The sequence below is a fragment of the Erythrolamprus reginae genome, chromosome 3 (genome assembly GCF_031021105.1).
Source record: "Erythrolamprus reginae isolate rEryReg1 chromosome 3, rEryReg1.hap1, whole genome shotgun sequence".
NCBI lineage: Eukaryota > Metazoa > Chordata > Lepidosauria > Squamata > Dipsadidae > Erythrolamprus > Erythrolamprus reginae.
Genome location: NC_091952.1, coordinates 9,632,693 through 9,648,946, shown reverse-complemented (window position 1 = coordinate 9,648,946; position 16,254 = coordinate 9,632,693).

Here is a 16,254-nt window from a genome sequence, read left to right as displayed (position 1 = left end):
GCACCAGGAAGCAAGGCTTGAGTACTGTAATCTGGGATTTGGAAGCGAAGGTGACTTTAGGATTAAAGGGTTTTGCCCCAATAACAGAATAATAGAGTTTATTTATTTATTTGTTCATTAATTCATTCATTCATTCAAAACTTCAGAAGAGAAGGATTTAGGGGTAGTGATTTCTCAAAATGGGTGAGCAGTGTGGTCGGCGGGGGGATAGGAAAAGCAAGTAGGATGCTTGGCTGCATAGCTAGAGGTATAACAAGCAGGAAGAGGGAGATTATGATCCTGCTATATAGAGTGCTGGTGAGACCACATTTGGAGTACTGTGTTCAGTTCTGGAGACCTCGCCTACAAAAAGATATTGACAAAATTGAACGGGTCCAAAGACGGGCTACAAGAATGGTGGAAGGTCTTAAGCATAAAACGTATCAGGAAAGACTTCATGAACTCAGTCTGTATAGTCTGGAGCAGTGTTTTTCAACCAGTGTGCCGTGGCACACTAGTGTGCCGTGAGACATGGTCAGATGTGCCGCGAAGCTCAGAGAAAGAAAACAAGAGAGAGAGAAAGAAAGAAAGAGAGAGAAAGAGAAAGCAAGCAAGAGAGAAAGAAAACAAGAGAGAAAGCAAGCAAGAGAGAGAGAGAAAGAAAGAGAGAGAGAGAGAACAAGAGAGAAAGCAAGCAAGAGAAAGAACAAGAGAGAGAGAAAGAAGGCAAAAGAGATAGAGAAAGAGAGGGAGGGAGGGAAGGTGGGAGAGAGAAAGACATAGAGGGAGGTAGGGAGGGAGAGAGAAAGAGAGCAAAAAAGAGGAAAGAAGGAAGAGAGAAAGAAAGAGGGATGGAGAGAGAGAAAAGAAGAGGAAGGGAGAGAAAGAGGGAGAGAGAAATAGAGTGAAAGGGAGGAACAGAGATAATTTTTTGTCCAATATTTTTTTAGCCACCCCCCCCCTTCAATGTGCCCCATGGTTTTGTAAATGTAAAAAATGTGCCGCGGCTAAAAAAAGGTTGAAAATCACTGGTCTGGAGGACAGAAGGAAAAGGGGGGACATGATCGAAACATTTAAATATGTTAAAGGGTTGAATAAGGTTCAGGAGGGAAGTGTTTTTATTAGGAAAGTGAACACAAGAACAAGGGGACACAATCTGAAGTTAGTTGGGGGAAAGATCAAAGGCAGCATGAGAAAATATTATTTTACTGAAAGAGTAGTAGATCCTTGGAACAAACTTCCAGCAGACGTGGTTGGTAAATCCACAGTAACTGAATTTAAACATGCCTGGGATAAACATACAGTATATCCATTGTAAGATAAAATACAGGAAATAGTATAAGGGCAGACTAGATGGACCATGAGGTCTTTTTCTGCAGTCAGTCTTCTATGTTTCTATGTTTGTTTCATTCATTCATTCATTCATTCATTCATTCATTCATTCATTCATTCTATTTTTATGCTGCCATTCTCCTTAAGACACAGGGCGGCTTACAACATGTTAGCAATAGATGTACGTATTTATGAATGGTTGGAAACTAAAAATAATTGAGAAGTATTTTCTTTTAATTACTTTTGAAGAAATACATGATGATTTAATTTTAATATATTAAAGACCCATATGACGAAATAAGGATTGGTGGCTGCATTGGATAAGGAGTTAACACAGAGATGAAAGGATTAAATTAGATATTGGGTTAAGATGTTTATGTTTTATTATAAATAGAAAAAGGGAATATAAGGGACTAGATTTCATAATATTGTTACTTGCAGATGAAATATATCTCATGTGTGGTTAATTTTAATTAACTTAGCAAAGAAGAGGATAAAAAGTACATATTGAAAGTATTACAGTATTAGCATTTTTTTCTCTCTCTGAATGTTTAACGTATGTAAGAAATATTATTATTATTTTAAGCATTGATTCTGTGTTTTTATTGCTCATATTGTTTTATTGTATGTTGAAAGAAAAATAAAGAAAAAATTTATACCCAGAAAAAAAAACCATGCTAGCAATAGCACTTTTAACAGAGCCAGCCTATTGCCCCCACAATCCAGGACCTCATTTTACCCATCTCGGAAGGATGGAAGGCTGAGTCAACCTTGAGCAGGTGATGAGATATGAACCGCTCACCTACAGATCTACAGTCAGCTACAGTGGCTTGCAGTACATCACTCTACCTGCTGCGCCACCCAAGCTCTTTGCTCTTTTATTATTAGAGTTGGAATAGACCTAGCAGGTCATCAATGCACCTTGCTGCGTTGGTTGCCAACTAGTCTCCGAACGCAATTCAAAGTGTTGGTGTTGCCCTTTAAAACTGTACATGGCTTAGGACTTGATTACCTAAGGGAACGATTCTTGCCTCATGTATCCCCTTGGCAGGTTAGGACCAACAGGGCCGGCCCTCTCCAGGTCCTATCAGTCAGACAATGCCGGCTGGTGGGCACTAGGGGAAGGGTCTTCTCTGTGGTTGCCCCTGCCCTCTGGAATCCTCTCCTCCTGGAGATCCGCATGGTTCCTACTCTCCTAGCCTTCTGGAAGAGCTTGAAAAACACATTGAAGGACTTGAAAACACATGCAGCATTGTCATAACAGCATAAAGCCGGTCCTCAGCTTGCAACTGTAATTGAGCACAGAATTTCAGTTGTACGTTGTAGCAATCATAGTAAGTGGTAGCAAACCAATGGTGATAAATCAAGGACTACCTGTATCTCTGTTGATTGGTACAATATGTTTTATGCTCCCACACATCAGCAGCAAGTTCTATAAATTTGTTTGTGAAACTGTTATTTGTCTTCATCTCTCCCACCCACCCACCTTTTCTTCACTTTCTTTGGAGTTCTGAGCCAATGGGAGAATCTGTCTGTCTGTCTGTCTGTCTGTCTGTCTGTCTGTCTGTCTGTCTGTCTGTCTGTCTGTCTGTCCTATCTATCTATCTATCTATCTATCTATCTATCTATCTATCTATCTATCTATCTATCTATCTATCTATCTATCTATCTACCTACCTACCATCTATCTATCAATCATCTATCTATCTATCTATCTATCTATCTATCTACCTACCTACCTACCTATCATCTATCTATCTATCTATCTATCTATCTATCTATCTATCTATCTATCTATCTATCTATCTACCTACCTATCCTCTATCTATCTATCTATCTATCTATCTATCTATCTATCTATCTATCTATCATCTATCTATCATCTATCTATCATCTATCTATCTATCTATCTATCTATCTATCTATCTATCTATCTATCTATCTATCTATCTATCTATCTATCTATCATCTATCTACCTACCTACCTACCTATCATCTATCTATCTATCTATCTATCTATCTATCTATCTATCTATCTATCTATCATCTACCTACCTACCTACCTACCTATCATCTATATATCTATCATCTATCTATCTATCTATCTATCTATCTATCTATCTATCTATCTATCTCTCATCTATCTACCTACCTACCTACCTACCTATCATCTATCTATCTATCTATCTATCTATCTATCTATCTATCATCTATCTGGCTATCTATCTATCTATCTATCTATCTATCTATCTATCTATCTATCTATCTACCTACCTACCTACCTACCATCCATCCATCCATCCATCCATCCATCCATCTATCTATCTATCATCTATCTGGCTAGCTATCATCTATCTATCTATCTATCTATCTATCTATCTATCTATCTATCTACCTACCTATCATCTATCTATCTATCTATCTATCTATCTATCTATCTATCTATCTATCTATCTATCTATCTATCTATCTATCTGTTGTGGTTCAGTCTGGGACTCCTCCGGGAATGGCTGACCTTCTGTCGGTTTCCAGCTCAGAGGGAGAGGCTGAGGAACAGGAGGTGCAGACTGACGAGGAAGAGGAATCCCAGGCTGAAGAAGAAGGACAGCCAGAGTCCCACCAGGGGGAGCTCTCCCCAGCAAGCAGCCTGGATTCCTTAGGGGAAAATGCTCAAGACATCATAGATATGCGACAAAGGAGAGCTAATCAGAGACGGACTCAATTGGCTAAGTATTTCCAGCATTAGAGGTCACAGCTGGGTTTGGGTGTGGTGCTCTTGGGAAAGGATAAAAGGCGGACCCACCCTTCCTGGCTTGTGGAGTTTTATCTTGGAGATTCGTGAGACCTGTCTGTGAACTTTGGTGGCTTACAATCCTGGTTTGTGCCTTGGACTATTGAAACCTTGGGGGGGTGTGCCAGCAAGAAGCTTGTGGTATTGACTGGACATCAGGACCCTGCTGTAACGTATTATAGCCTGTCTGTTGTGAAGACAGGTTTTCCTTTGTGCTTATTTTTTCCAGCTATAAAATACTTTTGGCTTTTACCAGAGTGTCTGGCTGTTTTTTCAGTTGGTGTTGAGGTCTGGGAAAACCCAGACAGAACACTATCTATCTATCTATCTATCTATCTATCTATCTATCTATCTATCTATCTATCTATCTATCATCTATCTGGCTAGCTATCATCTATCTATCTATCTATCTATCTATCTATCTATCTATCTATCATCATCTATCTATCTATCTATCTATCTATCTATCTATCTATCTATTTATCTATCTATCTATCTATTGGATTTATATGCTGCCCCTCTCTGAAGACTCGGGGTGGTACAACATATATATATATATAAATAAAAATATCCTGAATCCAATTAAAGTTAAATTAACTAATCTAAAAACTCAAGCTTGTTAGAAATCAATCATTCTCATTCGATCAATCAAGCATGCATACCATTCATCAGTCAGGGGCCACTATCTGATGGCCCCAGTCCTGTCGGCACAAATAGGTCTTCAAGTTCTTGCAGAAGATGAAGGGGTGGGGGCAGTACGAATCTCCAGGGTGAGCTGATTCCAGAGGGCCGGAGCCCCCACAGAGAAGGCTCTTCCCCTGGGCCCCGCCAAGCAACATCATCTAGTCTAGAATCCCTTAGATTTGGGTGTTTCAATCCCACAGCAAACTGGGGAGAGCCCTTACGTTTTACCTCCATGCAAAATTGAGTTAAATTGAAGTTAGTTTGCTGAGTCAATTATCTCCCCCTTCCCCATTGCAACTCCATCGATCCAGTTAAGTGTAACGTGGGGAGCAAAGCATGCCATTTATTTTGGACAGCCTGTAAATCAAAGTAGTGCTGAAGCTTGCAAATTGCCTGGGGTAATTTGATCATACTACACACGATTGAATTCTCTGGGGCAGTCTTTTTTTTCAATCTTGGCAACTATTAAGATCGTGCAGACTTCAGCTGGCTGGGGAATTCTGGGAGTTGAAGTCCACCCACTTTAAGGTTGCCAAGTTTGAAAAAAAATGCTTTGGAGGATATGTGGATATTCTGACACACTGGTACCTCTACTTACAAACTTAATTTGTTCCGTGACCAGGTTCTTAACTAGAAAAGTTTGTAAGAAGCAATTATTCCCATTGGAATCAATATAAAAGCAAATAATGTGTGTGATTGGGGAAACCACAGTGAGATTCCTAGAGAGACCCCACGGAGGCTTCTCCCTGCCTTTTCTGGTCGTTTTCTTCCAGGAGATTCCTTGAGAGGCTCCACGGAGGCTTCTCCCAGCCTTTCCGGCCCTGTTTCCTCCCAGGAGATTCCTAGAGAGGCCCCACAGAGGCTTCTCCCCGCCTTTCCGACCCTGTTTCCTCCCAGGAGATTCCTAGAGAGGCCTCACGGAGGCTTCTCCCCGCCTTTCCGGCCCGCTTTCCTCCCAGGAGATTCCTAGAGAGGCCCCACGGAGGCTTCTCTCCGCCTTTTCAGGCCCTGTTTTCTCCCAGGAGATTCCTAGAGAGGCCCCCACGGAGGCTTCTCCCTGCCTTTTTTGGTTACAGTTTTGGAGGCTCGGGTTCGTAAGGGGAAAATCGTTCTTGAGAAGAGGCAAAAAAATTTGAACACCCGGTTCTTATCTAGAAAATTTCGTAAGCTGAGGCATTCTTACGTAGAGGTACCACTGTACTGGGGATGAGTGAAAAATAAGAGACAGAAACAGAAAGAGATCAGAATTCAAATAAAGGTTAGGGATGGTGTTGCATAAAGACTAACAGTGCCCCCTTGAGGCTAATTGTTCCATGACATTACTGAATGAAGCCTATTATGACTCCCTATTATTGGTTCTCATGCCAAAAGGAGTGCGTGTAGGTGTGATAGCATGCGTGCACATGCCCACACCCCTTCCCTCCCCCACTCATTCACACACACACATCCCACGCTTACCCCAGTGCATGGGCACAAACCTTTTGTAAATCTGATACGAGGGTCGCCCAGAAAGTAATGCACCACAATTTTTTTTCTTCAACAATTATTTAATGAACACAATGAAACTTACACATAAGAATGTTTCTTTTACACTCCCTATTTTTGCACGTAATCTCCGTCTATGGCCTTCCTCCAACGAGACACAGGGTAGTATATGCCCTGTCGATACCACTCCTTGTTCTAATGGCCTCACCCTCTGTGCCCAGCGACTAACCGTACTCCTGTCGACTGCAGGTTCTTCATATACTACTGTATACACAAACGTGTGTGAATGTTCCCAACAGTTTCTTTCTCTGCAGTGAGAAATTCAATGACGACCCGCTGCTTGTAACGTACATCACTTACAGACGTATTGCTTATTTGACCCCTATGACAATCCTTAAGTGATGTACCTCATGATCCTTGACAAATGTATCTTTTTCTCATATGTATACTTTAGCTAACTGAGAATTCTGGGAATTGAAGTCCACAAGTCTTAAAGTGGCCAAGTTTGGGGATCCCTGAGCTACCCAGTCCTGATTCCCTTTTCCTTTACGCTGCCCACAGCCAGCACCCCATGTACTGTTCTTGCGGCGGGGGCTGTACTAGATGACGTACAAGTTCCCTTCAAACTCTGCTATTCCCACGTTCGTCTCTAGTTAGGGCATTTGTGTGAATACGCTTCGCCCCGCCTCACACACCGGGGCAACCAATCTGTGCAAAAGCGCCGTGCCTCCTGACCAGTGAGCGAGTGTTTTTCTCCCACCGGCTGGCGCGGAGCCCACCCAATCCGCGCGCCCGCTTCTTCCCTCGTGATCGCTCTTTCCGCCTCCAGCGCGCGGCTGTCCTCGTCACCCCGCTCTCCAGCTTGAGGCGCGTCGTGGCGGGCTCCCCCCGCAAGCGTAGGCGGGCGCTCAACGCATGCGTAGAGCGTCTTGCGGTCTCTTTCCTTCCCCCATCTCGCCCTCTCTTCTTTCTCCCCGCTACCCAACATCCTTTGCGAAGTGGCAACGTCAGCCGGTCGTGGCAAAGGCTGCGCCTGCGCAGTGAGAGGCGTTAGGAAAAAAAAAAGAGCCGGCTGAGAGGTTTCCCCGGCCGGTTGACGGACTGACGGCAAACGGTGGTTCGCTCGCCGATTCCGGAGTAGCCGCTTCGCCCTTTCGCCCAGTCGGGTACGTCCCATGAGGAGCCTGGTTCCCGAAACAAGAGGGAGGGCGGGTGGGTTCCCCCCTTTCCTCAGCCCCTTCCCCTTACAACCCCCCCCCCCCCCATTTCCTATGGGTTATTCGCTTTGAATCCCGGCTCCCCTCAGGCGGTCTCTGGGGAGGGAGGTGGGCAAGGATCCTCTCCACCCCCCCATAGGATTCCCCTGGGATCTGCCCCAATTGCCTTGGGGGGGAGCTTTGCCGGGGTTCCCCTCCCCCTCCCAGTTGGGTGGGGGGTGGGGTGGGGGCTCACCTCCTACAGCAAGAGAATCCCAATTGGTCTCTTTCTCTCTTCCCACCCCCTCACTTTGCAGAAAGAGGCTGGGGAAAATAACGAATGGAAAATGCCGGGGGGGGGGGGAAAGGGGGGGAAATGTCAGGTTCTGCCTTCATGCCACCAATGCATTAAAGGGGGGGGGGGGCGGAAAGATGGGAGATGCTTGCCTTGCTCAGGCTTTACACACACACACACACATGCATACAGAGGCAGACATACACACATAGACACTCACATAAACACAGACAGACACACACAAGCACAGACACACAAGTGGACCTCCAAGTGGTCTCAGTAACTCTCCAAAAGAACACAAATGACCAGCTGGCTGCAAGGAGTATAAATCTTTCATCCAGGATGAAGCTTTTTGGATGAGAAGCCAAAGTCTTCAAAGAGAAACAAATAAGTCCAGTTGCCTCTTGTCCAGTTGCCACACAGACATACGCACACAAACACAGACAGACAGAGACATACACACACACACACACACACACACACACAAACAAACAGATACAGATAAACACACACTACACACATACACACAATCAGACAGAGACACACAGACAGACAACACAGGCAGACAGACAGACAGACACACAACAGAGATCTTGGAATAATAGTGGGTGGCAGATTCAGGTCCTGCTTGGATGGGGAGGAGGCTGCAGGCAAAAGATACTGGGCAGTTTTAATGATATTGGTTGGTTGGTTGGTTGATTGATTGATTGCTAGAGTTGGAAGGGACCGTGCGGATCATCAAGTCCAACCCCCTGCCTAAGCAGGAACCCTTTGATACCTCAAAGGAAACCTCAATTTCAATTTCTCATCCTTTACCATCTTTCCCATGGTCTTCTCTTATTGGTGGCTTAGGATTTATCCATAGTTGTCGGTAACTTACATTTCACAACTGTAACTATGATTTGTGGCCTATTCCTTGCTGTTAATGGGATGGGGTGGTTCAGCGGCTAAGACTGAGCTGGGCTTATCGATCAAAAGATGGATGGTTTGGCAGTTTGAATCCCTCGTGCTGTGTAATGGAGTGAGCTCCCATTACTTGTCCCAGCTTCTGCCAACCTAGCAATTCGAAAGCAGGTAACAAATGCAAGTAGAAAAATAGAGACCACTTTTGGTGGGAATGTGAGCCTTCGGTGTTTAATCATGCTGGCCACATGACCACGGAGACGTCTTCGGACAGCGATGGCTCTTCGGCTTTGAAATGGAGATGAGCACCGCCCCCTAGAGTCAGGGACGACTAGCACATATATGCGAGGGGGATCTTTATCTTTACCTTACTTGCTGTTTATATAAATTTTCTCTTTCCGCCATACGTTCAAAATGGACAGAGATTAAAATGTGTGTGTGTGTTTGTGTGTGCATATATATGCTCGCACACATACATATGTGTGTGTGTGTATGGGGTGTGTGGGGGGTATGGCTAGCTGATGAGGCCAAAATAAGGTCGAAATAGATCTATCCTAGTCTCCCTTAATTTTCAAATTCAGCAAAAAAAACCATGTGACACACACACACACACACACACACATATAATGAGTATAGGTGTGTTTGGGTCGATACAGCTTTCTTTTGAAGCAGGCAGCAGAATTTCATTTTTTAGGTGGGCCACTGTGCTCACAGTAAAAAAAAAAGACAATAAAGTTATCTTTATTGATAGCTTTAGCGTTAGGTTGGGTTTCACTCATTATATTGTACTATATTTTATTCTTTTGTTGTGAGACACCCTGAATCTGCAGAGAAAGGTGGCATAGAAATCCAACCAAATAAAATAAATAAATCTTATATGTTCACTGCAAGCTTATGCAGCGGAGAGGAATTCCTTGTATGTCTGATCACACTTGGCCAATAAAAGAATTCTATTCTATTCTATTAATGACAGTTATGGGATCCTGGGAATCATGTGATCGTCTTTTGCGACCTACTGGCAAGCAAAGTCAGTAGGTCCCAATTCAAAGTGTTGGTGATGACCTATAAAGCCCTACATGGCATGGGACCACAATACCTCCGAGAACACATTCTGCTGCATGAATCCCAGTGACCGGTCAGGTCCCACAGAGTTGGTCTCCTCCAGGTTCCATCAACCAGACAATGTCGTTTGGCAGGGCCTAGGGGAAGAGCCTTCTCTGTGGGGGCCCTGGCCCTCTAGAATCAGCTCCCCCCCCCCGGAGATTTGTACTGCCCCCACCCTCCTTGCCTTCTGTAAGAGTCTGAAGACTCACTTATGCCGCCAGGCCTGGCGCCATTAGATCTCTGCCCCCTGCCCAATGAATGTGTTGAGAGAATATGGAGTGAATGGAATGATTAGGGGTTTTTTAATGGTTTTTGGGGGGTTTCTAGATTTTTAATTAGTTAATTGGATTACATTATGTATTGTATATTTTATATGTTGCAAGCCGACCCGAGTCCTCGGAGAGGGGCGGTATAGAAATCCAATAAATGAATGAATGAATGAAAGAAAGAAAGAAAGAAAGAAAGAAAGAAAGTCAACAGGGAAGCCAGATTCACTTAACAACAGTGTTACTAACTTAACAATGGTAGTAATTCACTTAATAACTGTGGCACGAAAGGTGATGAACATTGACCAAAACTCAATTTAACAACTGCCATGGTTAGCAACGGAAATTTTGCCCTTAATTATGGTTGCAAGTCAAGGACTACCTGCCGCAGCTATGTTTTGTGAAGAGAGATGGAAGAAATTGAAGTTGTTTAGCTTTGGGGAAAAAGATGTTGGGGCAATATTTTCGGAAAAGTGTCAGATCTTCCCCACCCATCCACTGACCCTCGGGCTTTAAGATGGCTGGCCATACAGATGTTTTAAATAAATTAGTATCCCACAGAAGCTCAAGAACTGTGCTCTTTCCTTCCAGAGTTATGGACTAATGCATATAAGTAACAAAGTAAAATTTGATTTTTAGAAAAAATAAATCCTGATAGTATAGCATAGAATAGAATAACAGAGTTGGAAGGGACCTTGGAGGTCATCTAGTCCAACCTCCTGCTTAGGCAGGAAACCCTATGCCACTTCAGACAAATGGTTATCCAACATCTTTGTAAAGGCTTCCAGTGTTGGAGCATTCACAACTTCTGGAGGCAAGCAGTTCCACTGGTTAATTGTTCTAACTGTCAGGAAAATTCTCCTTAGTTCTATGTTGCCTCTCTCCTTGTTTAGTTTCCATCCATTGCTTCTTGTCCTACCTCTTTGGAGAAGAGTTTGACTACCTCTTCTTTATCACAACCCCTGAGATAGTGAAACACTGCTATCATGTCTCCGTTAATCCTTCTTTTCATTAAACCAGACATTCTCAGTTCCTGCAACCGTTCTTCATATGTTTTAACCTCCAATCCCCTAATCATCTTTTGTCGCTCTTTTCTGCACTTTTTCTAGAGTCTCTATATCCTTTTTGTATTGTGGTGACCAAAACTGAATGCAGTATTCCAAGTGTGGCCTTTTCAAGGCCTTATAAAGTGGTATTAACACTTCATGCGATCTTGATTCTACCCCTCTGTTAATTCAGCCTAGAACTGTGTTGGCTTTTTTGGCAGCTGCTGCACACGGCTGGCTCATATTTAAATGATTGTCCACTAGGACTCCAAGATCCCTCTCACAGTTACGACTGTTGGGGAATGTGACACAAATACTGTTCCTGTGCATTTTGTTTTTCTTGCCTAAATGTAGAACCTTACTTTTTTTAACCATTGAATTTCATTATTAGATAGCGCCCAATGTTCAAGTAGTAGAAGTAGTAGTAGTAGTAGTAGTAGTAGTAGTAGTAGTAGTAGTAGTAGTAACGCTTTGAGAGCAGAACTGCCAATGTAAAGGACTGGACCAGATCGCTTCTCAAAACGTGCCCAAGTGAAATCAAGGTAACTATTTATTTCGGATACAGGTTGTCTTTGACTTACAGTGGTTCATTTAGTGACCATTCAAAGTTACAACCGCACTGAAAAAAGTGACTTATGACCGCTTCTCACACTTAATGACTTTTGTAGCATCCCCGTGATCATGGGATCAAAATTCAGATGATTGGCAACTGACTCATATTGATGATAACCTACAAATAAGGAGAAATTTCCTGACAGTTAGAACAATTAAATCAGTGGAATGGCTTGCTTGAAGTTGTGGATACTCCAGCACTGGAGATTTTAAAGAAAAGAATGGACAACCATTTATCTGAAATAAATTTATCTGACATAAACCATTTATCTGAGATAAATCCACAGTAACTGAATTTAAACATGCCTGGGATAAACATATATCCATCCTAAGATAAAATACAGAAAATAGTATAAGGGCAGACTAGATGGACCATGAGGTCTTTTTCTGCCGTCAGACTTCTATGTTTCTATGTTTCTATGAAATGGTATAGATTAGATTAGATTAGAATTCTTTATTGGCCAAGTGTGCTTGGACACACAAGGAATCTGTCTTTGGTGCAGATGCTCTCAGTGTACATAAAAGAAAAAGATACATTTGTCAAGAATCATGAGGTACCACACTTAATGATTGTCATAGGGGTCAAATAAGCGATCAAATCATACTAGGAAACAATATAAATCGTAAGGATACAAGCAGCAAGTTAAGCCATACAGTCATAAGTGAGAGGAGATGGGTGATAGGAACAATGAGAAGATTAAGAGTAAAAGTAATGCTGACTTAGTGAATAGTTTGATAATGTTGAGAAAAATATTTGTTTAGCAAAATGATGGCGTTCGGGAAAAACCTGTCTCTGTGTTTAGTTGTTGTGGTTTGGGGCTAGGAGTTGAAACAATTTGTGTCCAGGATGCGAGGGATCAGTAAATATTTTCACGGCCGTCTTTTTGACTCGTGCAGTATATAGGTCCTCAGTGGAAGGTAGGTTGGCAGTAATTCTTTTTTCTGAAGTTCTGATTCTCCTCTGAAGTCTGTCGGTCTTGTTGGGTTTCAGAACCGAACCAGACAGTTATAGAGGTGCACATGACAGACTCAATGATTCCTCTGTCATCACTATCAAAACAGGGAACATTGTGTTGAGTTAATGTATTTGATATTTACATGCCAAATTTGGGGACAAAAATGCCATGTTAAATTTGTAAATTTAGAGACAGTTAATCTCATTAAAATCTAGTATCAGCAGCTCCTTGGGCTGTTTGAGCTTCCCGAGTTGGCGCAGACACGACATTCTTTGTTGTGCTTTTTTGATGATGTTTTTGATGTTAGGTGACCATTTTAGATCTTGCAAAATGGTCAAACCTAGAAATTTGGAGGCCTCTATTGTTGATACTATGTTGTCTACTATTGTAAGAGGTGGAAGTATATCATTTTGCACCACTACTATTTTTATAAATAACCCAAGGTGGCGAACATAATTTTTCTTTTCTCCAATTCTCCCCAACACTTTGTAAAGGGTGTTGGAGTTGAGAAAGTTTGTGCCTTCATTTCTTAGGTTGTACATTTTTGAAAGGAAATGTGATGATCTTGCAGATAAGCACACTATTTGTCAGTGCACTTGTCCTTTTAGACACTTGTGACACCAAGATGATATGAAGGAGGAAAAATGATGTAAATCAGTCCTAAGGCTGTCTAGTTGGCATTGTACTTCAACCCTCAAGGTTGCTAACATTTTTTAGAACGAAATTGTTTCCATTTTCATATGGTTTTATATTTTGTGACTGAGTCCCATGCTGAGTATTAAAAATATAAGGCAGGCAAAAAGAATACAATTGACTTTTACCCAAACTTCTAATCTATTGAAAATCTGAGGCATGTAGTTCCCATGCTGAGCATGTTTGGTACAATATTGTTTAGTTAATAGGTACTGATTCAGTTGTAGTATCAATACCTCTGTGCCTGCTCTCTTTCTTGACAAAAAACTTAAGACGTAAGTGTGAATCATTTGCTTCAATTCTTGCCACTTCAAAGGATCATTTGAAGGGATCAAAAAGGGGAGAAACTCAAAGCAGAGATTTTTATATTCAGCGGAATTGTGTGACTAATCCATTTGGTATATCTGTAGCTGGTTCTTTTTCATGTATCTTTCTTCTTATAACCAAGTATTTTCTTTGAAATAGATAGCATGGTGGATTTTTATTTTTACTTTTTAAAAACTTCAATCGTGTTAAATTCTTGGAGGCCACCTGGATAGGTCCCGTGAAGTTTTCTTGGCAAGGTTTTTGAGACGTAGTTTGCCATTGCCTCCTTTCTAGGGCTGTGAGAAAGTAACTGGCTTAAGTCCCAAAAGTTCTTTTCAGGAGGTAACTGGACTTTCTTGTTTTTTCTTTTGAAGATGTTTCACTTCTCATCCAAGAAGTTTCTTCAATTCTGCCAGGATTAAGACTCTGATGGGATTAAGACTTGTGGACTTCAACTCCCAGAATTCTCCAGCCAGCTATGCTGGCTGGGGAATTCTGGGAATTGAAGTCCACCAAGCTTAACATTGCCAAAGTTTGAGACCCCTGGCCTAGATTGTTGGGGGCAATATGCTGATTCTGTAAACCTCTTAGAGAGGGCTGTAAAGCGCTATGAAGCGGTATACAGTGTTCCCTCGATTTTTGCGGGTTCGAACTTCATGAATAGCCTGTACCACGGTTTTTCAGAAAATATTAATTAAAAAATACTTCGGTTTTTTTCTATACCACGGTTTTTCCCGCCCGCTGACGTCATGCATCATCGCCAAACTGATAATTTTTGCAAATAAATAACAAAAAATAATAATTATTGTTAATAAATAATTATGTTTATAAATATCAGGATCACTAAGTGTCTTATTCAATGGTGAGTACCAATAATAATGGTGAGTAAATTGTTGTTAAGGGAATGGGAAATGGTAATTTAGGGGTTTAAAGTGTTAAGGGAAGGCTTGTGATACTGTCCAAAGCCAAAAATGGTGTACTGTATTTACTTCCGCATCTATACTTCGCGGAAATTCGACTTTCGCGGGTGGTCTCGGAACGCATCCCCCGCGAAAATCGAGGGAACACTATATGTCTAAGTGCTATCGCTATTGTTAATCATGGCAAAAAGGTGTAAAATTGGGCACGATTTGTTTAACGACCATCTTAGCAAATTCTGGGTCTCAATTGTGGTAAGTGGTAAATTGCGTACTCCTTCTACTGCATATTCTTCCTTCTTAAAACGATGTGAGAATTTATTTATTTAATTTTTTATTAATCTAATTAATGTGCCGCCCCATTCCTCAAGGACTCTGAGGCATAAATTATTTTCTGTTTTCATTCCAGACTAAATACAGGTAGTCCTTGATTTACAACAGTTCATTTAGTGACTGTTCAAAATTACGACACTGAAAAAAATGACAGCAATTTTTCACACTTATAACAGTTGCAGCAGCCACAGCAGTCAGGTGATTTACATTCGGATCCTTCACAATTGACTCACATTTATGACGGTTGTAGCATCCTGGAGTTATGTGATCCCCTTTTGCAGTCTTCTGACAAGCAAAGTTAATGGGGAAACCAGGTTCACTTAACAACCGTGTTACTAATTTAAGAATTTCAGTGATTCACTTAACAAATAACAAACGAATATCTCCGGGACCGCCGTCTGCCGCACGAATCCCAGCGACCGGTTAGGTCCCACAGAGTTGGCCTTCTCCGGGTCCCGTCAACTAAACAATGTCATTTGGCGGGACCCAGGGGAAGAGCCTTCTCTGTGGCTGCCCCGGCCCTCTGGAACCAACCCCCCAGAGATCAGAATTGCCCCCACCCTCCTTGCCTTTCGTAAACTTCTCAAAACCCACCTCTGCCGTCAGCCATGGAGGAATTGAAATATCTTCCCTAGGCCTATATAATTTATGTATGGTGTGTTGTGTGCATGTTTTTTAAATTATGTGTTTTTAACTTCGTATTATTAGATTTGTATTGTACATTGTTTCTATCACTGCTGTGAGCCGCCCCGAGTCTACGGAGAGGGGCGGCATACAAATTAATTAAATGAATGAATGAATGAATGAATGAATGAATGAATAAATAAATAAACGTGGTGAGAAAAATGGTAAAATGGGGCAAATTCGCAACACTTGTCAAATAATGTTTTAACTAAAAATAACTTTACTATAGTCCAAGCTGTGTGCATTTTTTTGGGATTAGCCGTCAAGAGTCTTTTGATCTGAAATCGTGTTTTTAGGAACCTTGTTGTTATATTTGCCTTTCGTAAACAACTTAAAACCCACCTCTGCCGCCAGGCATGGGGGAATTGAGATCCTCTTTCCCCCTAGGCCTTTACAATTCTATGCATGGTATGTATGTATGTATGTTTGGTTTTTATATTAATTGATTTTTAATCATCAATACCAAATTACTATTGTACACTGTTTTATTGTCGCTGTTAGCCGCCCCAAGTCTCTGGAGAGGGGCGGCATACAAATCCAATAAATAAATAAATAAATAAATAATGTGGTGTACAATAATTAAACATCTTGTACATTCTCCTCACACACTGCATAGAAATAGGATTTTTATTTTATTTTATTTAAGATTCTCCTTTTAACTCCATCGCCAAA